Source organism: Rhinichthys klamathensis, unplaced genomic scaffold (genome assembly GCF_029890125.1).
Source record: "Rhinichthys klamathensis goyatoka isolate OS25496 unplaced genomic scaffold, OSU_Roscu_1.1 h1tg000254l_1, whole genome shotgun sequence".
In the NCBI taxonomy this organism is placed as follows: Eukaryota; Metazoa; Chordata; class Actinopteri; order Cypriniformes; family Leuciscidae; genus Rhinichthys; species Rhinichthys klamathensis.
Genome location: NW_026606776.1, coordinates 106,572 through 130,405, shown reverse-complemented (window position 1 = coordinate 130,405; position 23,834 = coordinate 106,572).

The window sequence follows — 23,834 nt, the reverse complement described above, 5'->3', positions numbered from 1 at the left end:
AAAAATTAAGAAAATCATATTCACCAAACCTACTGATTATTTTTTACACAAAATCCATCCTAATTTCTTTCCTCAAAAAAACTTCAATTAGGGGAGAGCGGGGCACAACCTGTCACATTTGGGTTTTGGCTCAATTATTAAAAAAAATATTAAGTTAGATTCAACCTTTTTTTACACAAGCAACATACACATCTCTGCTACAAATGAACACTTAAAGTTTTTTTCTAGGACCTACCATTTTCATACTGTTGCACTGAAAGTGACTGAAGCGCAAATGTTACAACTTACCCCATGGGTTAATTGTAACAGACAGAGGGGTTAGTTGTAACACTTGAGTGTAACACACATAATTCAGTACTATTTTATTTATATAGTTTGATCTTGTTTGTGCATCTGTAGAGATAGATATCCATACATCCATCCCTCATCCAATCATCCTTCTATTATGGATCAATATCATGGATAGAGACATAGAAAAGGGCTGCACAGTTTTGCAATAAATAAATAAATAAATAAAATCATCAAATATTGTAATTGCAATTGAATTAGATTTGTGTGTGGCAGCTGCATGTAAAATTATTATTATCAATAATAACAACAGTAATAATAATACAAATGAGCTTAAAATCAAAATTTAAAGGGTTTATTGCATTAAAAACAGGCCATATTTTTAATAAATAAACAAGTGATCAATGCATAGTAAAATACATTTTAAACATTTTAAATTCCAACATTGTTTGTGAAAGTCCAACAAAGTTAAATATATAAATAAATACTCAAACCTGAAAAGTTGTGTGGCTCCCTGTTTTCGTTTGATTATTATTGTACACTTGGCGGCTTAGTTGTAACACTGTGCTACAACTAACCCCGGAGTTGCTGACATGTTTCAAAACGGTGCTATGTTTTAACAAACAAGACAGTGATTAATGCAATATAAAGTTAGATTTGGAAACGTACACACCCAACTCAGAAACGGAAAAAAAACCTACAATGAAAAAAGTTACTTGCATGGTGTCAAAACACTCTGTCCAGTATCTTCACGAACTATTATCAAAACGTTCCACAAATTCGCGGGAGACCGTCTTCTGGTAGCGAGAGAAAAAGAGCGGAAACACAACCTGCTTGATCCTGACTAACTATGTAAAAGGTCCGTGTTACATTTAACCCCGCGTTAGGTTGTGCTCCGCGCTCCCCTACTCTGTTGTACAGGTTATCTGTGCGTTTCAGTTCCAACAATAAGTCTTTTCTATCGAGGCTAATGCTGTATTTCGTATTTCTGGCATAAGTTTTAATTCGCTTTAGGGCTGAGAATGTCCGCTCGTCAGAAGCAGTAAACAGGCACAGTCACCGCAAAACATGACGATGTGTACAGCTGCCCCATGCTCTCACAGATTTTTGAATGAAATCAATGAAACCAGAGGGACTTTTGCCTTTAAAATCAGTCCTAGCATACATTACAGTCAGTTAATTCTGTTTTTACCGAGACAGTAGAGAAGACTTTTATATTGAAAGGACTTGTTGTGAACACGGAAAAGCAAGACGCAACTGAAAAATGACTACCGTGTCAGGGCACGGGAAACCCCCATAACTGTTAAAAGGACAAGAGATCACAGCGGACATTCAAGCGGATTTAAAAAAAAAATTTCTTACGAATGTAGGACTGACCTGAAGGAAAATGCTATATCTACTGAAAATGCGGGTACACTCGCTTTACTTTATGCGTCAATGAACAATATCATTGAGAACATATGTTCTCTTACGAGAGGTTCTCTCGTATTGCGTAAGCTAGCTAGCTTACGCTGCGGGAAAGATTCATCTTTGCTGAGATATTGAAGCCAAAAAATTATTTCATAATTTGTATCCATTGACAACGCAGTTCCTCTGCGGCAGACCTAGAGCAGGCTAGCTAGCAGCTCATTGGTTCGCTCAGAGAGAACTGCTTAAGCCTATGGGAGAGCAGGGCTGAACCCGCTTCCAATGAGAGGCGCCCGCGCGCTCATTGCGTCATGGCCCGCCAGAATGGGCGTGGCTATGGTGTATATAACAGTCTCTCCCAGGCTTATATGTTGATTCATTTCATCTTCAGCAAGCTGCACGCTTCTGCTGTCCTGAGAAAAGCCGTCGCCGTCGAGAAGGCATCACTCTAGCGAGCTCCCGGACCCTGAAGAAGCCGGCCGTCTTCGCCACCTTCAGCCGCCCTGCAAGCTAGCGCCATCCGACGACTGTATCCTTCTCTTTTCTCTATATATATCTAAAAGAGCCGAGCGTCTTTTTAAAGACGTCTCGTTTTTCCTGCGGCTCTTGCCGCGCTCCTCTCGAGGACGGAGACCGCCATGTCATCTGCGCTCTCTGCCTGGGACTCGAGCACGCAGAACTCGCCCTCGCGGATGGAGGATGCGACTTCTGTGAGAGCCTGCCGTTGTCGTCCCTGCGGGCACGACTTCTGGCAGCAAAATCCGCTCCCGCGCCGCCTCCCTCTTCGCCGCGTAAGAAGAAACGCCGCTCCCAGAGGCCGCCGGAGCCCCCTGCGGAACCATGCGGGCCGCCGCCGCCGCTTCCCGCTCTCCCTCCCCGCCCATGCCGGACATACAGTTGCCGCCGAGTGGCCGCTCTGTCGCTTCCGATGACGCCGCGGAGGAGAAGGATTCCTGTTCACTGCTCGCATCAGACAGTGAAGAATGGTCATCTCTCGGATCCACGAGAGAGTCGGCGGGGATCCGCGCCGGGATAGAGGAGGAACTAATGCGCCTCCTCTCACAGGCCGTCGAACGCCTCGGTCTCGAGTGGTCTCCTCCACCCGAGCAGGCCCCGAACCGGATGGACGGCAGCTTTTTTCATCGGCGCTCGACCCCCGCATGCAACCGGGCCGCCCCATTCCTGCCTGAACTTCACACAGAGCTGACGAAGTCCTGGAATGCCCCGCTCTCGGCTAGAAACCGCTCCGATATATCCGCCTCGCTGCGCTCGGTGGACGGAGCCGCCGAAAAAGGTTACTCAGCCATGCCGCCCGTTGAGGACTTGGTCGCCGCACACCTCTGCCCGCCCTCTGCTAGATGGCGCTCTTCCCCCACGCTTCCTTCGAAAGCTTGCAGAGCGACCTCGAGCTTTCATGCTCGCGCCTACGCCGCCGCCGGTCAGGCCGCCGCAGCGCTACATTCTATGTCTGTCCTCCAAGTATTACAGAGCGATATTCTCCGTGAGTGGGCCGAAAGCGGTAGAAACCCCTCCCCCGCTGTCACGGATCTGAGAAGTGCTACGGACCTCGCCCTTCACGCCACTAAAGCCGCCGCACAAGCTCTGGGGAGATGCATGGCCAGCCTTTGTGTAGCCGAGAGACACTTATGGCTCACGCTCGCCGACATGGGAGATTCTGAGCGCGCCGCGTTTCTTAACGCGCCCCTCTCCCCGACGGGCCTTTTTGGATCTGCTGTCACGGGAATCGTCGATCGCTTTTCCGAGGTCCAGAAAGCTACTCAGGCGATGAATTTGTTTCTGCCCCGCCGCGCTAGCTCTTCCGCGGGCCGCTCTCGCGAGCCTCCTGCCAGAGCTCCACCACAGCGCCCCCCTCCGCAGACTCAAACAGCCCAGCGCAGACAGGGCGGCCGCCCTCGCTCTCGCTCTGACAGCCGCCGCAGACCGCCGCCCCCACGGGGCCCGCGACCTAAGATCACGCTGAAGCCTGATCATCAGAAGTCTGCCTAGCAAAGTTAAGAAAACGACGGTGCTCTCCCGCTGCGGCCGGACCGCCGTCAAAGCTTCGCCCTCTGCCAGTCCCCGTTGTTTCGCCGACTGCTGTAGTGTTGACCGCCACAAACAAGCCGGTGTCCCAGCCCGCTTGCGAGCGACAAAAAGCCGTTTTTACGGCTACCCAGAGAAATCTCAAAAAGAGAAAATTTGCCAGTTGTGTAGAAAATGTGCCCACAATCATGTGCTCACCCATACACACAAGCATAACATATCCCGTGTCTCTATCAGAGCCCCATCACATGAAACGGGCACAGCCCGCTCTAATATCAGAGAACATAAACACGCCCACGAGCTTGTGCGCGTGTCCCCTCTCTGCTCGCTCTGTTTCACGGCCCATAGACTCCTCTCTGAGTGCAAATCCCGTTGCCACACACATTCAAAGCGCGCCCACACACTGTGTCCAGCCCGCTATGTGCAGCAATCAGGGCGATATAGCCATTCGGCCACTAGCCGCATGCTCCAAAGCGTGGGAAGCCATTCCAGGCATTTCCCCGTGGGTGCTAAGCATTATAAAGAACGGCTATCTGCTACAGTTTCGCTGCCGCCCGCCTCGTGCGCGCGCGCGGCTCGAATCTACTGTCAGCCCGCTGGCCGCCGGCACGCTCCGCTCAGAAATTGCGACGCTGTTGCAAAAGGGCGCCATAGAGAGAGTCCCCCCATCTATGACCGAGTCAGGGTTTTACGGCCGTTATTTTCTGGTTCCCAAGAAAGACGGCGGCCTCAGACCGATTTTAGATCTCAGGTCTTTGAACAAAGTGCTCATGAAGAGACCGTTCAAGAGGCTCACTACCAGGAAACTCCTCGCGCAGGTGCGCCAGGGGGACTGGTTCATCTCTCTAGACCTGAAAGACGCCTATTTTCAGATCCAGATAAATCCCCGTCACAGGCCATTCTTACGTTTCGCCTTCGAGGGTCATGTTTATCAATACGCCGTTCTCCCGTTCGGCTTATCCCTGGCGCCCTGCACATTCACGAAGTGCATGGATACGGCGCTCGCCCCCCTGCGGAGCCAGGGGCTGCGCATATTGAATTATCTGGACGACTGGCTGATTTTGGCCCAATCACAGACGGAGCTTCTGTCGCACCGCGCAGTTCTCCTCGACCATCTGAAAACGCTGGGCCTCTCTGTCAACTGGACAAAGAGCTCCCTTCAACCCAGTCAATCGATTTCCTTTCTAGGAATAGATTTGAACTCGGTCACAATGACGGCTCGCCTGTCTACACAGCGCGCGCGCAGTGTACAGCGACTGGCCGCCTCGTTTCAGATGGGCACCCGCACACCTCTGAAAACTTTTCAGAGGATGCTGGGTTACATGGCCTCAGCCTCCGCTGTGCTTCAGCTGGGCCTTCTGCACATGCGTCCGCTTCAGCTTTGGTTAAACAGCCGTGTACCCCACAGCGCGTGGAACACGGGCCGCCAGCTGATCAGAGTTACGCAGACATGTCTCACGGCGCTGCAGCCATGGACAGTAGCAGAATGGTTTCGACAGGGCGTCACGATGGGGACCTTTTCCCGCCGAAAAGTCATCTCGACAGATGCATCCAACACGGGTTGGGGTGCAGTCTGCGAGGGCTCACCGGCCTTCGGCCATTGGTCGACACAGGAAAGCCCCTTACACATAAACTGTCTGGAAATGCTTGCGGTCGAGAACGCGCTTTCGCGCTTCCTCCCGCTCATTCGGGGACACCACGTCCTGATCCGTTCGGACAACATGGCTGTGGTCTCCTATCTCAACCGTCAGGGCGGTGTCAGGTCCAGGAATCTCTTCCTACTGACACACCGCATTTTAGTTTGGTCTCAGAGCCGCCTGCTCTCGCTCAGAGCGACGCATGTGCCGGGCCATCTGAACGACGGTCCAGACATACTGTCCAGGAACCTCATCTCCTCAGGAGAATGGTCCCTGAACACACAAACGGTCCAAATACTGTGGCGGCTATTCGGCAGAGCAGAGGTGGACCTCTTCGCGTCAGAAGAGAACGCTCACTGCCCAATATTTTTCTCAAGGAGCGAGGACGCGCTAGCCCAGGAATGGCCTCGCCGCCCGCTCTATGCATTCCCTCCGATCGCTCTGCTACCACAGGTAATTCAGAGGATCAGGGACACACGCCACTCGGTGCTCCTCATAGCCCCGCGTTGGGAGAGTCAGAATTGGGTTCCGGAGCTCACTCAGCTGTCACAGACAGCCCCGTGGCCCATCCCAGTCAGAGCAGATCTCCTCTCTCAAGCTCGCGGCACGATCTGGCACCCCCATCCACGGCGCTGGGCACTACATGCATGGGTGATCAACGACTATTCGTCGATTTGCCAGAAGGAGTAAGAAACACTATCATACAGGCTAGAGCACCTTCCAGGAGAAGGCTCTATGCGTCTAAATGGTCTGTGTTCTCAAAATGGTGCACCGACAAACATCTGGACCCACGGTCATGCGAGGTGCCGTCTTTGCTTGTTTTCCTTCAAGAGATGCTGGACAAGGGCAGGTCCCCCTCCACTCTCAAGGTTTACGTGGCAGCCGTCGCGGCGTTCTCTGAACCCCGACGCGCTCAGTCCCTGGGCAAAGACGAGTTAGTCATCCGCTTCCTCAGGGGAGCTAAGAGGATGAACCCTCCGCGCCCCCCTTCGGTTCCTATCTGGGATCTTTCTATAGTTCTTGAAGCTATGAAAGCACCCCCGTTCGAACCGCTCGAGTCTGTGGACCTAAAATACCTCTCGCTCAAAACCGTTTTTCTGACGGCTCTGTCCTCAGTAAAACGCGTGGGGGATCTTCACGCGCTCTCATCCAGCACCGCGTGTCTCGAGTTTGGACCGAATGACTCTGTTGTCATTCTCAAACCTAGACATGGCTATGTCCCGAAGGCGATTGGTACCCCGTTCAGGGCTCAGATTATTTCCCTATCGGCTCTGCCTTCATTCGATAGTGAGCGCGACGCCAATCTCCTCTGCCCGGTTCGGGCTCTGAGATTGTACACTACGCGCGCTGCCGCGTTCAGACGCGCTGAGCAGCTTTTCGTGTCGTTTGGGGGGCGCACCAAAGGTCTGGCCGCCTCTAAACAGACACTGTCTAGATGGATAGTAGACGCTATCGCCTCTGCTTACGCATCTAAATGCCTGCCCTGCCCTCTGGGCATCAGGGCGCACTCCACTAGAGGCATGGCCTCATCGTGGGCATGGTCCTGTGGAATTTCCATTCATGACATTTGTGTGGCCGCGGGATGGGCCTCCCCGTCCACTTTTGTCAGATTTTACAACTTGGAAGTTCCCGCCTTGCAGGCAAAATTACTAGCTGTCTAACGACCAGCTCCCTATGAAGCTGCATTACTGGGAGTCCCTCACACAACCGGTTCGCCCCTTGTGCTCTCCTTAAATGCTTATACACTTCATGTGCCCGCTCTGCCGGCCTCATACATGCTTATGTATACACTTCATGTGCCCGCTCTGCCGGCCTCATAATACATTCACTCCACGTTAAAAATCCCCCGGTATCACCCTGGGATTCATGAGTGGATTCATAGCGCGCACGGCGTTGACCAGGTGTTCCCGCAGCGTAAGCTAGCTTACGCAATACGAGAGAACCTCTCGTAAGAGAACGAATCGGTTACCTAATGTAACCTCGGTTCTCTCTAGAAGAGGGAACGAGTATTGCGTTCCCGGCCGTGCTTGCGCTACTAGCGTTTCGCTTCACGCTGAAATAAATCAACATATAAGCCTGGGAGAGACTGTTATATACACCATAGCCACGCCCATTCTGGCGGGCCATGACGCAATGAGCGCGCGGGCGCCTCTCATTGGAAGCGGGTTCAGCCCCGCTCTCCCATAGGCTTAAGCAGTTCTCTCTGAGCGAACCAATGAGCTGCTAGCTAGCCTGCTCTAGGTCTGCCGCAGAGGAACTGCGTTGTCAATGGATACAAATTATGAAATAATTTTTTGGCTTCAATATCTCAGCAAAGATGAATCTTTCCCGCAGCGTAAGCTAGCTTACGCAATACTCGTTCCCTCTTCTAGAGAGAACCGAGGTTACGTTAGGTAACCGATTCGTTTACGTTGCTAAGAGTGGTTGCTAGGGGTGTTGTTTAGTGATACATAGAACTGTTGGGTGAAGCGGTCATAGCTGTGTTTTATTGTGAATAAAACACAGCTATAGAACAATATATATATATATATATATATATATATATATATTTTATTCATATCTTCCAATGTGGGATATACAGGGGTTAAATTGGTCCATAATAGCCTTAAAAGTTAGCCTGGCTAACGCCAGACCCAATCTCGTTGAGAATTGGGTCTGGGAACCACATGTTCATTTTCTCGTATTTGAGGCGTGGTTTACGAATGCCCAGAGCCGTTTATTGGGTGCTAAGAATGTCTATCAAATGCGCCTGTACGTAGCTCATAGCCAATCGTTTCGATTATACCAGATGACGTATGTAGAGCGACAGAAATTAGACGAGAGAGACGACGATGGCCGATGGGTCAGAGATTTATGTGTAGCCTACACGATGGCGTGTATCTAACGGCCGTTTCACACCGCATGCGTGAGCGGCGCGTATTTTTTCGGCGTGCATGTTAAGCAATGAGTGCATTCACACCGGGAGCAGCGCGTGAGCGTCGAGCAGGAGCGGCGCGTGAGCAGCAGTGAAGCGGGGGTTTCTAATCTGTTTTTTGCTGCATTGCTCACGCTAAATTAAAGAGAAAGCACACTTTTGATGGACAAAAATAAATGTGATTTCACACAAAAATTGCCCAAAATGCACAGAATTAGCATGTCTAGTGAGTTTTAACAAGAACTTGAGTATGCAAATAAAAGAAAATAAAGACTCTAAAATATTTATAGAAGATTTACCCGGTAAAAACTTGTTTTTAATTATTCAGTTTGGGTGAAAGTTGTGTATTATATAAATAAAGTAAACTAGCCAGAAAATATTATATATAAACGTTCTTTTAGTTCATGTAACGTTAACACACAGACAGCTACAGGCTAGCACAACCCAAATCAAAACCGAGTGTGTGGTTTATTTGTGTGTTTTGTTTTTTATCCGCGGAGTTGCGGTCTTGTAAACATCGAAAGTATGACTGAAACTAATAGATTGGAGCCATTTTCTGGGTTGTTTTGTTGTATTACATTTAACTTATATGCGAATGTTGTACACCTCCCCATTACAAAATTTCAAGACTATCAATGTTATAAAATGACCAACTTCTAAAAACAAATGTATAGTTGTCTTTGTAAAGAATTGCTCGCTTATATATAATGCCGAAGTCATATTTCAATGTCTTTGGAAAACAAGAAAAAACACAAAACGACTTAAGCAATTATGCTATGAGGCTAACGATATGTAGCTTTGGAGCCGCTGCTGTGACACTGTACAAACGCTTCCAGTGTGAATACTCTCGCGCGTCTGCAGCTGCAGTGGCGATGTAGTTACGCTGACGCGCTGCTCAAATGCCGCTCACGCTTGCGGTGTGAAATCTCTATGTGAAACGGCCGTAAGGCTGCATCGAAAGGTAACTTCGCGTCTACTGCCATGTTTGATCCATAGGTATAAACAAACTGCTTCGGTGTGTCGCATAGACGCGTCATCGTCTTGCTGCTCCCTCCCCGTTCTGTGATTGGTTCCCTAAATGAGGCGAAAAATCTGGCCATGGTATCCAGACTGCCTTTCAGCGTGAATTGAATCGCGCTGCGGTAAGGCAGTATGGGGAAACCCAGGCTACTTAAAAGTACTAAAATCACAAAATGATTATAATGCATTCAAGCTTAAGTCACCATATTTCCCAAAACTCTCTCTATTTTATCCCTGGTTGCATATCAACATATCTAGAAACCCTCAAATGTAAAATGACTTGTTCAAAACCCTATGATGTGAGAAACAGTGTTGTGACTGTAGAGGACTGTGAACCTGGTCACATCTCTCCTCTGCTCGCTCTGCTGACAGCCATCAGAAACAGAGAGGCGGTACAGAGAGTGGCATTTTAATTTGTAGGCACAGCATGGTCATTTTAGACAACTGGCCCTTTAATTAAGACTCTATTGAGCTCACTGGAGGGTGGCTAATTCCTGCTGGAGGCCCTTTGCTCTCTGGGAAATCAGATTCGTATTGACAGGGGACAGATTTGTTTGCGTGTACTTGTGTGCCACGGGTCGGGGGCCACAGGGCAGCTTGATGGGTCGGTGGGGACAGGTGGAGGTATTCTGCTTGCATTCAGAAGATGCAAATCACATATGATAGCAACATCAGTGTCAAGCACACACCTGGATGTTGATGAAACCACAACAGTGGGCTTGAAGGAGGGATATAGCGGTGTGTGTGTGTGTGTGGGGGTGGGGTGGGTGGTGGGGGGGGGGCGGTTAAGTTCACATTTTCAGTGCCGAACGGATTTATTTTCCATTGCTCAGCTTGCCACATTCACAGAGCAACTGATCAATCAGAGAGTGGGAGAGAGAGAGAGAAAGAGAACGACTCATAAAGAGAGTGAAGAGTTCTCTCATGTGCCGAAAGGCCACTGGATAAGGAGTTAATTATCCGACTGTCCACATCGCTTTAGTCCCTCTGGCCATAGAAGCTTCTTCCTATCCATTGTCCCACTCTCTACAATGGGAAAAAAATCTTACAGACCCCAAATTTTTTAACACTATGTGGATGGGAGAAAGCCTTATGATGCTTTAAAATGCTCCGAGGCGCATTGAGGCAGTAGTCGCGAAATAAAATGTGATTTCTACTACATGTAATTTTACTCCTCTTAAATTGAGTGCACTTAAATAAAAAGTCGCTCAGGCACTTTGACCAAAAAAACCCTATACGTATCTCAGTTCGTGGGTACATTTCTTACTCTCAGCGTCGCCACAAAACAGTGGTTCTTTTCATTAGCAGCGTGTAATCCTGAATGCCTCAAATGCCTATGTTTTACAGTGTTCCCATTTTCAAGTCTTTGTTGAATTCCGTTTCCAAGGCCATCTATTTTTTTTTTTTTTTTTGAAGGTAGTACACAGTATACAATGTATCTGGTGTATTTGACCTTGTGTTGTATGCGCCTGTCCTCTGTGAGGTCCTGTACATGTGACGGCTGCTTTCTGTCACAGAGAGATATGAATGATATGATGAGTCTTTCCACAGGTGCCCTCTACTTTGTTTTGCTATGCTGTCATAAATTGTACTGTCACTGAGAGTGCCAACTGGCCAGTAAACAGAGGTTATTTAAAAATCAGGAGGGGAATCGATACTGCTGTCTCTTTTTGTCCTTCTCTCCACTCCTCCCTCGCTCTCTCTCTCTCTCTCTCTCTCTGATGTGCCTGCATTTACATAGACACACACACACACACACACACACACACACGCACACATATGCTCACAAACACAAGGTCATTGGTTAGAGGCTGCATAGCACAAGGACACACTGTATGAGCTGAATGGTGATGCTTTGTCATGCAGGTTCTCTGGGCAGTGATGCTCTCCTGAATGGCTCTGTTATAAAACCTAGTGTGCTGCCTTTCTGACGACATAGGCAGATACCTTCTTAAGGAGAGGTCACATGAAATTTCACAGGCATAAAAGGTCCACTGTCAATACTGTAGTGCTGTACAAAGCACAGCTTGCAAAGAAAACTCTTTGAAACCAAGCAGCTTTCTTTTGGTTAATGCTGTGAATTTGCGTGAACCCTTTACAATATCTTTTGCTCTCACATTAAATAACATATTGCATGGATTCTATTAAAATGACTAGATATTATCAGCAAAAAATTATGAACAGTGGTAAATGTGACCACACCTGAATGAAGCGTATCACAATGAAATCGCTACGCTGAAATCGCAACGTTTCAGTAATTTTTTTGCAAGCAAAAAAAGATTAATTGTCAGTAGTGTAGCGATTTGCAAAGCACAGCTCACAGTAACTATTAAAGCAAGCAGACATGAATTTGCGTGTCCAACTTGAATCTCCTGATCGCAATAATTCCTTGAAACGAGTGGATTTTGTCCGTAAAAATTTGATGAACAATAGTAAAGTAAATGTGACCACACCTTAACACTCAACGCAGTGCATCAAAACAGAATCACCCTGGTTATAATCAATATTTTGGTGAAATTTTGTGAGCAAAAAAGGTCCATTGTCAATAGTGTGGTGTACGAAGCACAGCTCGCACAGAAGTCAAACCAAAAAGCTTTTTTTCTGCCAAATTTGCACATAAAACTTGTTGAACCTGTGATCAAATCTTTCACTCATGCAACATTCCAGAGCACATGGATTCCCATTGAAATGACTGGATGGCCGCGAAAATTCAACGAACAACGTTAAAATGTTCGAACAAAATTGCTCCGGTTATAGTCTGGAAGCACACGATGGCACGTTCCACAGCTAGTTCTTTCATCTGTCTGAAAACTCATTTTATTCACAAATATTATATATTATTGCTATGAATTAAATTAGTAAAAAATACCTAATTTAATTTAAATCACCTCTGAAAACCAGCTTGTGATGTCTCTGATCTCTGACCTTCACATATCAGTGTTTCAAATCGTTTGTATGCACTGTAGCATTGTCTGCAATTATTTTGAGATTTTTAAATAGCTCATGCAAATGAAGTTATACAGTAGTAGTAAACAGTGCCATTTGCAGTAGACACCCTCAAGTCAACAACGCATGAGTTCATGAGCAACTGAAACGCTCTACACTAATAGAATATGTTAGTATGTTGCTGAGGTAAAACATTATACAAAAATACACACTATTCTTTATAGAATATTTGCAGTATTGAATGTTTATTCGACAGATGCATACTGGATTTTCACTGAGCCCACAGTGCATTCTTGGATTACCTTATTCGTGAAAGACGTGACATGCTGCATAGAGTTTGACTAAAAGTTGTCTTAGAAGGCAACATAATCATATGTTGTGAGTGCACCAGTGATGCCAAAAAAGACTGGCTATAGGTTTGAAAGATCACTAGGTTTTGGAACAGAGTCTGTGTGTTAAAGCAAACACAGGTGTGCAGAGCTCTATAAATGACATCTGAGGATGAGTGGGAGGCTATTATAAGTGAATTAATATAATCATATCAAATAAACAAACCCACACAATAATAGCAACCATTTTACAATCCTTACTCAGAGCCAGTTGAGGGAAATGTCTAGACATTTTTTATTATTTTTAATTGAGTAGTCTGTTCTTTATTGTTTTACAAAACCCCCTGAATTAACCTGAATCAAGTAAAGACAAATCAAGTTTATTAGATTAGCATTTCTAAGTAGTTGATTTAGAGAAAATAGCATTTGAGTTTCCTCCAAAGGCTTAATTATGTCTTACATGTAACATGTTGGTACTGTCTGGTCCATTGCAGCTTTTTTTCCTTTTTCCTACAGCAGGATAAACCAAAGATAAACACTTTCAATCATAACCACACACTCACACACATGGTACTCGGCGACATTCCAATTATTTTTATACTGAGCTAATGACATTTTCAAGTCCCTGACCCTAAATCTACTGAGTTTTTGCATTTTTAATAAAATATAAATGTTTAGTATGTTTATTTAGTGTTTTGAATTACAAAGACTTCGGCATGTTCTCAGAATGTACAAGGTGTGGCCTGAAACCTGAATAAAACACACAATATAAGGACTTTGGGTCCTCACAATGTAGATCAAACCGGGGCGCACACACACACACACACACACACACACACACACAGTATGTTTATATACTTTCCTATGATAGCGCTCTTGATTTTGTCCAACATGTTGATGCTCATACAGGACATGGTAGGTATCAGACCCAACCCGATCTCACGACCAATTCGTCCGAATTTGACGAGTGATTAAAATATGGCTAATTCGTAACAATTCGTACGACCTCACTCGTACGAATTAGTACGATTTTTGCTAAAACGTACATATTTGACGAGTTGGCCAATTCGTATGAATTCGTACGAATGACCAACCCCTGACCCCGCCCCTAAACCTACCCATCACGTGGGTTTAGACAAAACGTACAAATTCGTACGAATGAGGTCGTACGAATTCGTACGAATTAGCCATCTTTTATTCACTCGTCAAATTCGGACGAATTGGTCGTGAGATAGCGTTGTCAGACCTGCATTGTATCCACATCCAATTGAGCGGGTGAGTACCACAACGAGGAGTCCAAGTCACATTTCACCCTATAAATTAATTATTATTTTCAGGAAAATAAGGCTCATTTACCCCCTGATTCTCATTACTGTCATGTGAAATACAGAGTCTCATTACGGCACCTTATGTGTGTATATAAATACAAGACATTAGGTATTTATAAATGGTAGCATTGGGTTTATTAGTATTGGGTTTATTATCCATTAAATTATAAAAAAAAACATTTATTTTAATGGTTTATTTAAAAATGAAAAACTATCGCAGTAATGTGAATTATAGGGTAAAATGCGCTTCATTGTCCTGAAAAAAAAAGCTTTTAAGGGTAATCTCTAAATAATTACATTTACATTTCATTTTGCAGACACTTTTATCCAAAGCAACTTACAAATGGGGAATACAAGTGATTCATCATAAAGTGGCAATGAACACGGGAAGTGCAGGTAATACAAAGTTTCAGACATTGTTTAAAGAAAAGTGAAAGCATAGTGTTTTTTTTTTCTACAGTATGCAGTTAAGTGCATTGTTTTTGTTAATCTTGATTGCTCACAACTTGTGTGCTTTTTCTGGGCGAGACGGAGTGAACTGTGGCGCACACGTCGTGGAGCCGTGCACAGAAGACCAGCGGCCAAGGTCAGGATGTTCATTAAATAATACATTACATCTTATTTTTTTCACTAAACACCATTGTATACCCCCAGAACAATTGTGAGATACAACACCTTTCACATGGGATCATTCTGTGATACTTTTGTGTCTTTTTTTAAAGTTTGATGCTGGGCGGGCGAGTGAGATATTTAGAAGGAGATCGACTTTTGTGGTCCATAAAATAAAGAAGAGTATAAGGCATTAGAACAACACCAGGGTGAGTAAATAATGACTTCTTTTTCATTATAGGGTGAACTATCCATTTAATGGTTGGGTCTGTGGTTGAAAAACAAAATAAATGTACTGCATTACCATCTTATGGGCAGAGGGAACTCTTGACGCTTTGGAGCAAGACCTTCATGACCAGTGTGCAACAAAAACGCTTGATGGAAACTAAAAGGCTCAAAACAAGGTTATGTGTTCCTGGTACTTGCTTATAAATGCCTACGAGGAAAAGTGTATCCAGAGAGCACAGGATTAGAGGATAGAGATGTTTGCGCAAACAGAAGAAAACTTGATCCCCAACACATCATGACGACAGCATGAATCGACTGCTTTACAAATTCATGGCAGATGATGGCGCAGTGGATAAGACACATGCCTTTGGTGTGAGAGACCCAGGTTCGAATCCACTGTGAGACACCAATGTGTCCCCGAGCAAGACACTTAACCCCTAGTTGCTCCAGAGGCGTGTGACCTCTGACATATATAGCAATTGTAAGTCGCTTTGGATAAAAGCGTCAGCTAAATTAATAAGTGTAAACTTTAGATATATTGCATATCTTTCTAAATATCTTATTCCCATTCTCTCTCACACACACACACACACACACACACGCACACACACACACACACTCACTACGCTGATGAAAGGTGTTGTAACTTATTGAATTACAGGGGAGGTGGGTAACAATTTCCTGTTTCAACTGGGTAACAGTGCAACCAAAGGGCCTTCGGGCCCCTGTGGAGATTGAGGTCGCGACCCCCTCATAATATTTTGTTGACAGATATGATAGCATTTTAAAATGGCTGGGAAGGCAGTAAAGGTCTATATATCGAAAACATGACAAAACCAGGTAAACAGAGGTGCCTGTGGTAGAGAACTTGTGATTGACTGAGTGAATGAGTCCTGAAGGACAGAGAGCTTTGTGGATGGAAAGACAACTTAATACTTGCCGTCTAAAAGGTTTTAATGGTAAAGTTGTAAATAATGCATGTATCCTTATAGTCAAGTATTTCACATGGTCGTTCCATGTGACAGGATTCATTTGTCTAAAAAAACCTTGAACAATGGTAAAGTACAACTTTGTTGGGATAAATGTTAAATACTTCATATTCCACGGACTTAATGGTTGCCTTGTATTTACCTCAGACAGCATTTCTGAAAATGATGAATGGCATAAAAGGTTGAAATATCCTGCTTTTCACTACCGTATTTTACAATCTAATGTCAAAGAGAATTGTGTTATACTGAGACCCTGGTGAAAAAAAAATATGCTAAGTATACTTGCAGCCAGACTAATTTACAACCCATTCTTACTCCCAAGGTGTCAAAAACTGAAGCATGGTCAAGCGCCCCCTGCGTCACAATGAAGACGCCAAAGGCACCCCTCTACATCATCTATAGACGAATTGGGAACTCCATTGCTTTCAATGGGAAACCTGTGGCGTCAACAACAGATGCAAATTTTATCAGGAAATCACGCTGAAGAAGCCACCATAGGAGGAGGTGGCGGGCGAGTTGTGAGTTGTGGCGGGCGGGAGTGTAGACCTCCTTGTCGGTTGATGTACGCTACTGTCGCGGTATTGTCTGATCGGACTAGTATGTGCTGGCTCTTGAGCAACACATGGAAGCGGTGCAGAGCGAGACGTACTGCCAGCAACTCGAGGCAATTGACATGCCAAAGGCGCTGGGGTCCTGTCCAGGAGCCCGCAGCAGCATGTCCATTGCACATGGCACCCCAGTTGACACAACAACATGCCTGGAAACTCGTTCCAAGGTTACTCTGGCCCGTAGAAAATTGAGGTTCGTCCACGGGGTGAAGGTCTGACGGCAGGTCGGAGTAACTGGTACTCGGAGCGTGCCTTGTTGCCATGCCCACCTCGGGACTCGATCGAAGCCAAAGCTAAAGTGGTCTCATATGAAGCAATCTGAGCGGCGTGACTGCGGCTGCAGATGCCATATGCCCAAGGAGCCTCTGAAATAACTTCAGTGGAACCGCACTCTTGCCCTCGAACTGTCAGGCAAGTCAGTAGTGACTGTGCGCCCTCGCTCGTAAGCTGCGCGCACATGGTGACCCAGTAGATTTCCATACCGAGAAAAGAGATCCTCTGCACGGGGCAAAGTTTGCTCTTCTCCCAGTTGACCCGAAGGCCCAGACGAGCTAGGTGCCGGAGCACTAGGTCCCTGTGTTCGCAGACCTCATTGCGAGAGTGAGCAAGGATCAGCCAGTCGTCGAGATGGTTCAGGATGCGAACCCCGTGTTGCTGTAGCAGCACAAGGACTGCCTCGACGACCTTCGTCAAGACGCGAGGAGACAGGGCTAGCCTGAATGGGAGAACTGCATACTGCTATGTCCGCCCCTCGAAAGCAAACCGTAGGAATGGTCTGTGTCCAGGAAGAATGGAGACATGAAAGTAGACGTCCTTCAGGTCGATCGCTGCAAACCAATCCTGTGGCCGCACACAATCGAAAATGCGTTTGGCCGTGAGCATCTTGAACGGAAGCCTGTGAAGGGATTGGTTCAAGATGCGCAGGTCAAGGATTGGTCGTAACCCACCAGTTTTCTTGGGTACAATGAAGTAGGGGCTGTAGAAGCCGGACCTCATTTTGGCTGGACGGACAGTCTCGATCGCACCCTTCGCCAGTAGGGTGGCGACCTCCACTCTCATGACAGGGGCATTGCCACCAACCATAGTGAAGCGGACTCCCCTGAAGCGGGGAGGAGACCGTGTGAACTGAATCGCATAGCCGAGCCTGATGGTTCTCGCGACCCAGCAGGACAGGTTGGGAAGCTCTAGCCAGGCTCCCAAGATCTGTGCCAGCAGGGTCATGCGAACCACATATGTACCCTCGGTGGTGGAGCGAGGTGGAATGACCGGCCCGGACAGGGGAGGCATAGCGTCCCGGTGTGGGGGCACGGTCATTAACCGCATCCTGCCTGGCAGGGTCTGGCAGGGGTCCCGGCCATGGGCGAGCAGCAGGGAGTGGAGAACAAAAGATTCTCCCCCGGCCCTCCACCGGGGGGAGGAGTGGCCCTGCTACCAGCTTGTTACGACCCTATGGTTTGTATTTTGTTATATCTCTGTTGTTTTGTGAGTCTCTCTGTATGTCTGTCCAGGAACGTCATCTGATTGGTTCCTGTAGGATGATTGGGAATGCCACCTGTGTTTTAAAGGACACATCATCATTTCCTCTACAGACCGAGTGGGTTTTGTGTTTGAGCAGACAGAGAGCTTGTGATTTGAGAGTGTTAAGAGTATTTGAGTGTTTTAAGAGATTTGAGACTGTTAAGAGTATTTGAGTGTTAAGAGATTTGAGACTGTGAGTACCACCGTTTGTTTGTTTGATTTGTGAACTGTTTGTATCTAAATATCCCATTGGTATATTTGACCCTTTGCCTGTTTACTGACACTGATTTGGACTGCCCTTTTCAGTTTGTTTGCCTGATTATAAATATATTGTAAATATTGATTTTTGGGAAAGTAGGGAGTTTGACGCCATTCTTTTTTTTTATTGTAAACTGTTTGAACTCTGTTTTTGATTAGGGAGTTAGGTTTACAGATTGTATTCTCATTTTCTTTTCTTTTGGATTAGGGTTTAGGAAAGAGGTTTAAAGACAAGGTTGTTTTTGTTTGTTATTTTGGCTTGGTCAGCTCCTGAATCATAAGTCCCAAATTAAGAAAATAAATAACTTTTTGTTCTAAATCCTTGCAAATCTCTGACTCTTTCATGTTGCCCCTTTCCCCCTAGATGGGGTGTAACACAGCTCCTGTGAATAACTGACCACCATCTCTGAGCAGCCCGTCTCAGGAGCGCCGCTTAGCCTGATGTTTAGCGGGGCGCGGGGCTGGAGAGGGCTGGGGCGCCTTCCTGCGGCTTCCACTACGACGCGGCCGGGTGAAGGCTGCTGTAGAGAATAAGTCCTGAGTCAAAAAAGACCCGAGGTATGAGTTTAAGCATTTCAAGGGTTAATCAAGGGATGAAATAAAATCATGATTAATTTGTTCAGCTTTTATAAAGCTGTAGACTCCTTTAAAGCAAGCAATGGGAAAATGTAATCTGATAACTTACTGAATGTACCTGCATATTTTTATATAATCTTATGATAACTGTTAGCAGAGTGTTTGATTGTGGCTGAACAATTGTAATTTAACACTTTATAGCTTAATTTTTCTTCTGTGAAGACAATAATTATATCTTAGCGGAGATATTGCACGTCTGAGTTATGTGAAGTTGACCTCATCAGTTACACCAACAATCACTCATTATTTCTCTCATTGTTAAATATGGCAAGCTGAAACAGAATTGATTTAATACGTTTCCATCATTACAGTCCATTCTCATTAATGCACTATAGTTTATTTTTCTCCTTTTTTATGGCTCATGCTGAGGTCGTGACAGATGATGTTTATTTTTTACTAATGTGATAAATTAATTATAAATTTGAGACCAAGTTTTTAAGTATTTTTCCAAACACACCACTATACTGTTAAAACACTTCAAAGTGAGGCATTGACATGCATTGGCTGCCAAGAATAGACTATAAATATAGACCATTAAGTGGTACTTTAGAGGTACAATTCTTTACACGACTGATGGTTTTTCAACTGCACTGGCAGTTTGTGTGCAACCAGCAAGAATCTCTTTCATGCTGTGGACTACGACTGAAACTTGTAGCATTAAAAATGTATCTGAGAAATGACAACACAATCTTTTCTCCTCTTCTGAGAGGCCACCGCACAGTCTGTCAATACAGTCCACCAGCATGGTAAAAATAGAACAGGAAATGGGAACAGGGAGTGCGAGAGAGCTTACGAAACTTGTGTTTTTACAAAAAAAATATCTGCAAAAAAAGTCAGGTAACATTAGGTTTGCACATTAGATGCTCTTTTACATTATTCATTAGCAGAGTAAAAAATCTCCTGTATATTTCGAGTTGAGACGTGGTCCATGTTGGAACCCATTTGCAGCCTCTGGAAAGTACAGATGTGACATTAGAAACGGCTCCATGACCTGACTGGAGCAGTTATCCAGCCGAGCAAGGCGGGAAATGGAGGTACTAGATGCTTATCTGTCAGCCGTTGCAAAAGCACATTTCTGTTTGATAAAGTTCACTTGATGGGATTTTAAAAGTTGCAAGTGGAAGACAGAGTAGGAGTCAGGTTTTTTTGGAAAAGATAAGGAAAGAAGGAAGAAGAGAAATGAGAAGAATGGACTGTAGAAAAGACAGCAATTTAGAGTCCCAAAAAATGTTGGAAACACTGTTCTTTTTCCAACGCATTCTCATCCTTTGGCGTCATATAGGTGACGCCATATGACATTTCGTCGAAATCTTACGTACATGGCATCCTTTAGCGTCAATATAACACGCACTGTTATGGGTAGGTTCAGGTCTGGGGTAGGGTACGGTTATGACGTCTTGGGATCTGCGTCTCATATTCACGCTAAACGATGCCATGTGCGTTGGATTTACCTGTATGATGCCTTGGGTTCTGCATCTCATATTGATGCTAAAGGATGCCATGTGCGTAAGATTTCAACGAAATGTACAAAGCGTCACATGTATGACGCCAAAGGATGAGAACAGGCTGTCTTGTTCATACTCTTTGATCACCATTTGTCCCACAATCCACTCAAATTGTGATCCAGGTTTTCAAAACAGTGGTTTTTAACTGGTGAGTCATGACCAATCAAACAGTTTAAAAGTATTTATGTAAAAGTATGCAATTGTGCATAGTTGAAACAACAAATTTATGGAACGAACATAACATATGAACATATGAACTGACATGTGCAGAAACGTATCCTAAGAGTTTCCCATGCACGCACCTAAAAACATGCTTATGCCTTACCATTTCCAATTTATATAATACTGTAGATTAGGTTTCGCTTTAAAAAGGTGGATAAAACTATCTTCATACATATGTTTTTTTTTTTTTTTTCAGAAACCATAAATAAAATTACATCTTAAATGAAACACAACCTAGACTGCATTTTGAAAAGTTTAACTTACAGATATGGTAAACTTGGTTTGTGTTGATCACAATTTAGTTTGGTGAAATACTGCTGACAACATTTGCCATTTAGACTTAGAAACCCAACTCATCAATCTTCCCTGCTGAAAAATCTAGCATTGCTGGTCACCAGTATAAGCTATGTTTTGGATGCTGGGACCAGCATGGGATGCTAATTTGGGAACGGGAGTGCTGGTGCACCAGCTACACCATCACTATACCAGCTCCATCAATCATAAACCATCCTAGAACAACATAGAATTCATGCTGGTTTATGCTGGATTTTAAACAGGGTTCCTGTTCGACCTGTATCATGTTAATGATTTTTTTTATTGTTGAGCCTTTTCAGTTCATCTTCAGTTTGATAAATGTTAGATTTTAAGATGACGCTGTCATCCGAACCCTGGTGTACACCAAACAAGCGGACTTTGACCGCTGAAAAGATGGGTCTCGGTCCAATTCCAGACAAACTCAGGTAAGGTTTGAATGAAATATAAACGCAACATGGACCAAATACATGTAAACGGACCAAAAACAGGACATAATGTCACAAGATGCGACCCTAAAAAGGACAGAATGCTCAAGCATACCAGTTTTTTCTCTTCATAGTCGCAATGTAGCCCATCACAGTTCAGTACAGGTATCGAAACTGCGTCTCCTCACAGCAGATCTTCGTTGTGTTTGACGGAGGGATTCTTGCTGCTGTTTTGACTCCTTTGCACATTTTAGAAGCTCTCCACGAGTTGTCAGCTCCATCATATACCATCATATGTAAAAACACCGAGCGCATTTAGCCCTGCACACAGCATTGTTGCACACATGTTCCATCGCAAAATATGTCATAAAAGGCTTTTTTTTTTAAATCTACCTTTATGTTTAGTGTTAAAAATGACAGTGTGAATTCTAAGTGCACCATGAGAAATGTATTAATTTCTGTTCTCGTTTTTTTTTTTTTTTTTTTTTTGTCCAGACAAAAAGAACCAAGAGAACTGAACTAAGTGTGAACATACCCCTAGAAAAGCTGACTGAACCAAATCTGGTGCCAGAAATCAATTTGCTGATTAAGAACCTTGTTGAAAAGCATGAATTTCCATATTGGTTTGGGTGACCACCGGCTATGCTGGTCTTTTCAGCAGGGAAGCACCGGCTCAAGAACTCTAGACATGGAAAAATGGTTATTGATAAGGAGCGTCTTCTTTGTCGAATCAGGTTTAAAGAACCTTTGTTTGGAAGAGTTTGAAACAGCAGTCACATTCTTTCACCATCATTTATCCCAGTGCGATTGTTTCAGAGGACTTTTCTGTAGCTCCTGTAGATGAACTTCTCTCCCTCAGAAACCAGCAGCGTTTAATGAAGGGGGAAACAGTTGCATTGGAGAGGGTTATCCCTTGACTCTAGCTTGGCACGGCTCTGATACTGACACACAGAGCGGATCATCATTCTTGAGTGTGTTTAGGTTAAGGTCTAGACTGGCCCCGTCGCCGTGATTTATGGGAGGTTGAACATTTACACCTTGGCTTTCCCTTACTGTCGGCCCAGGCCATTCATCATGGCCGCCATGTAATGAATGGACTTGTTCAGTCTTGTGGACTTAACAAGACACTGGAGTCCAGAGAGTTCAGTAAAATAAGATTACAACTGTGGTCAAGGAAGAGAAAAGCAGAGCGACTCCCTCTGGATTCAAGTCCAGTGTGGTTGAAGGGACGGTGGGTTGTACAGTGACCACAGGAGCATTTGTTTTCCTCAAACTGTCCGATTCTACTGTAGTCACCGAGTGAGAAGAGTATTACTATTAAATCACTGTGGATGATGTTGTATACACATGTAAAGAACCTCACCAGAATTTTTTGTCTAAGGCCTTATCAATACTTCTGATTTATGTGGGAGAAGATCCAGCCCTTGTTGTTCTATGCTCTGTTGTGCTCCGCAGTCCTGCCAGAATCCAGCATCTTCAAGTGAAAAGATTCAAAATTCAAAGATGTATAGACTCTCTTACTAAACAGAGGAACCTTATAGCATGGTCGTCACCAGAACATATAGAATGTGGGGATCAATTTATTTTCATAGGGGGGTACACATTTTTATAATCTGAAAAACAGACTTTGACAAAAACAATAACATCCTGTATTTTTTATTACTGAAATAGACCAAGTTCTATATTAACGCCAAAAGACAAGACAGTCCATCCAACAAACTACACCAAAACCGTTCTGCATAAAACTACGTTCGCAAAACACTGTTAATTTGAACAGATTACATACTGTATGCGGGATTTGGCACACATGCCAAATCATCGCAATCTCAAGAATATCTTATTTTATTATAAATTAAGCTGACTTCTTATTTACATATTATTTTGCTATAATGAGGGGATATTTGCAAGCGTGCCCTAGTGAAAAAAAAGTATACTTAATTGTATTTGAAATGTATTCCTTTTTTCAATAGTACATTGCAAATATACTAACAAAACTTATCTTTAAATGTATTAAAAGTATATTAGCATCATGCTTTTACCTATTTTCACAATACAACTTTTAACACACTTTAAAATAATTGTACTTTAGTACTTTTCTAAAAATATACTTGAAGTGAAAATGTGCACTTTATTTCCTTGCACTTTATTAAAAATAATTAATAAATATATTTTAGGTATAAAAATATATATATATTTATATACCCCCCCCCCCCCCCCCCTCTCTCTCTCTCTCTCTCTCTCTCTCTCTCTCTCTCTCTCTCTCTCTCTCTCTCTCTCTCTCTCTCTCTCTCTCTCTCTCTCTCTCTCTCTCTCTCTCTCTCTCTCTCTCTCTCTCTCCCCCACCTCACTTCCTGTCTAGCTACTGTCCTATCCCAATAAAAGACACCAAATATATATTAATACACTTATGGTATATTGCTTGTATGTTTCGAAGACACTCGTAATGAATTTGTAATGTACTTGTAACACTAATAAAGTACACTTTAATATCACTAATCAAGTAAGTAGTCCCTACACAGGCGTATACTTGAAGATGGTCCAATTTAGTACACAAAAGTACACTAAATACACCTAAAGTGATGCTTTACTACAATTTAATAACAACTAAA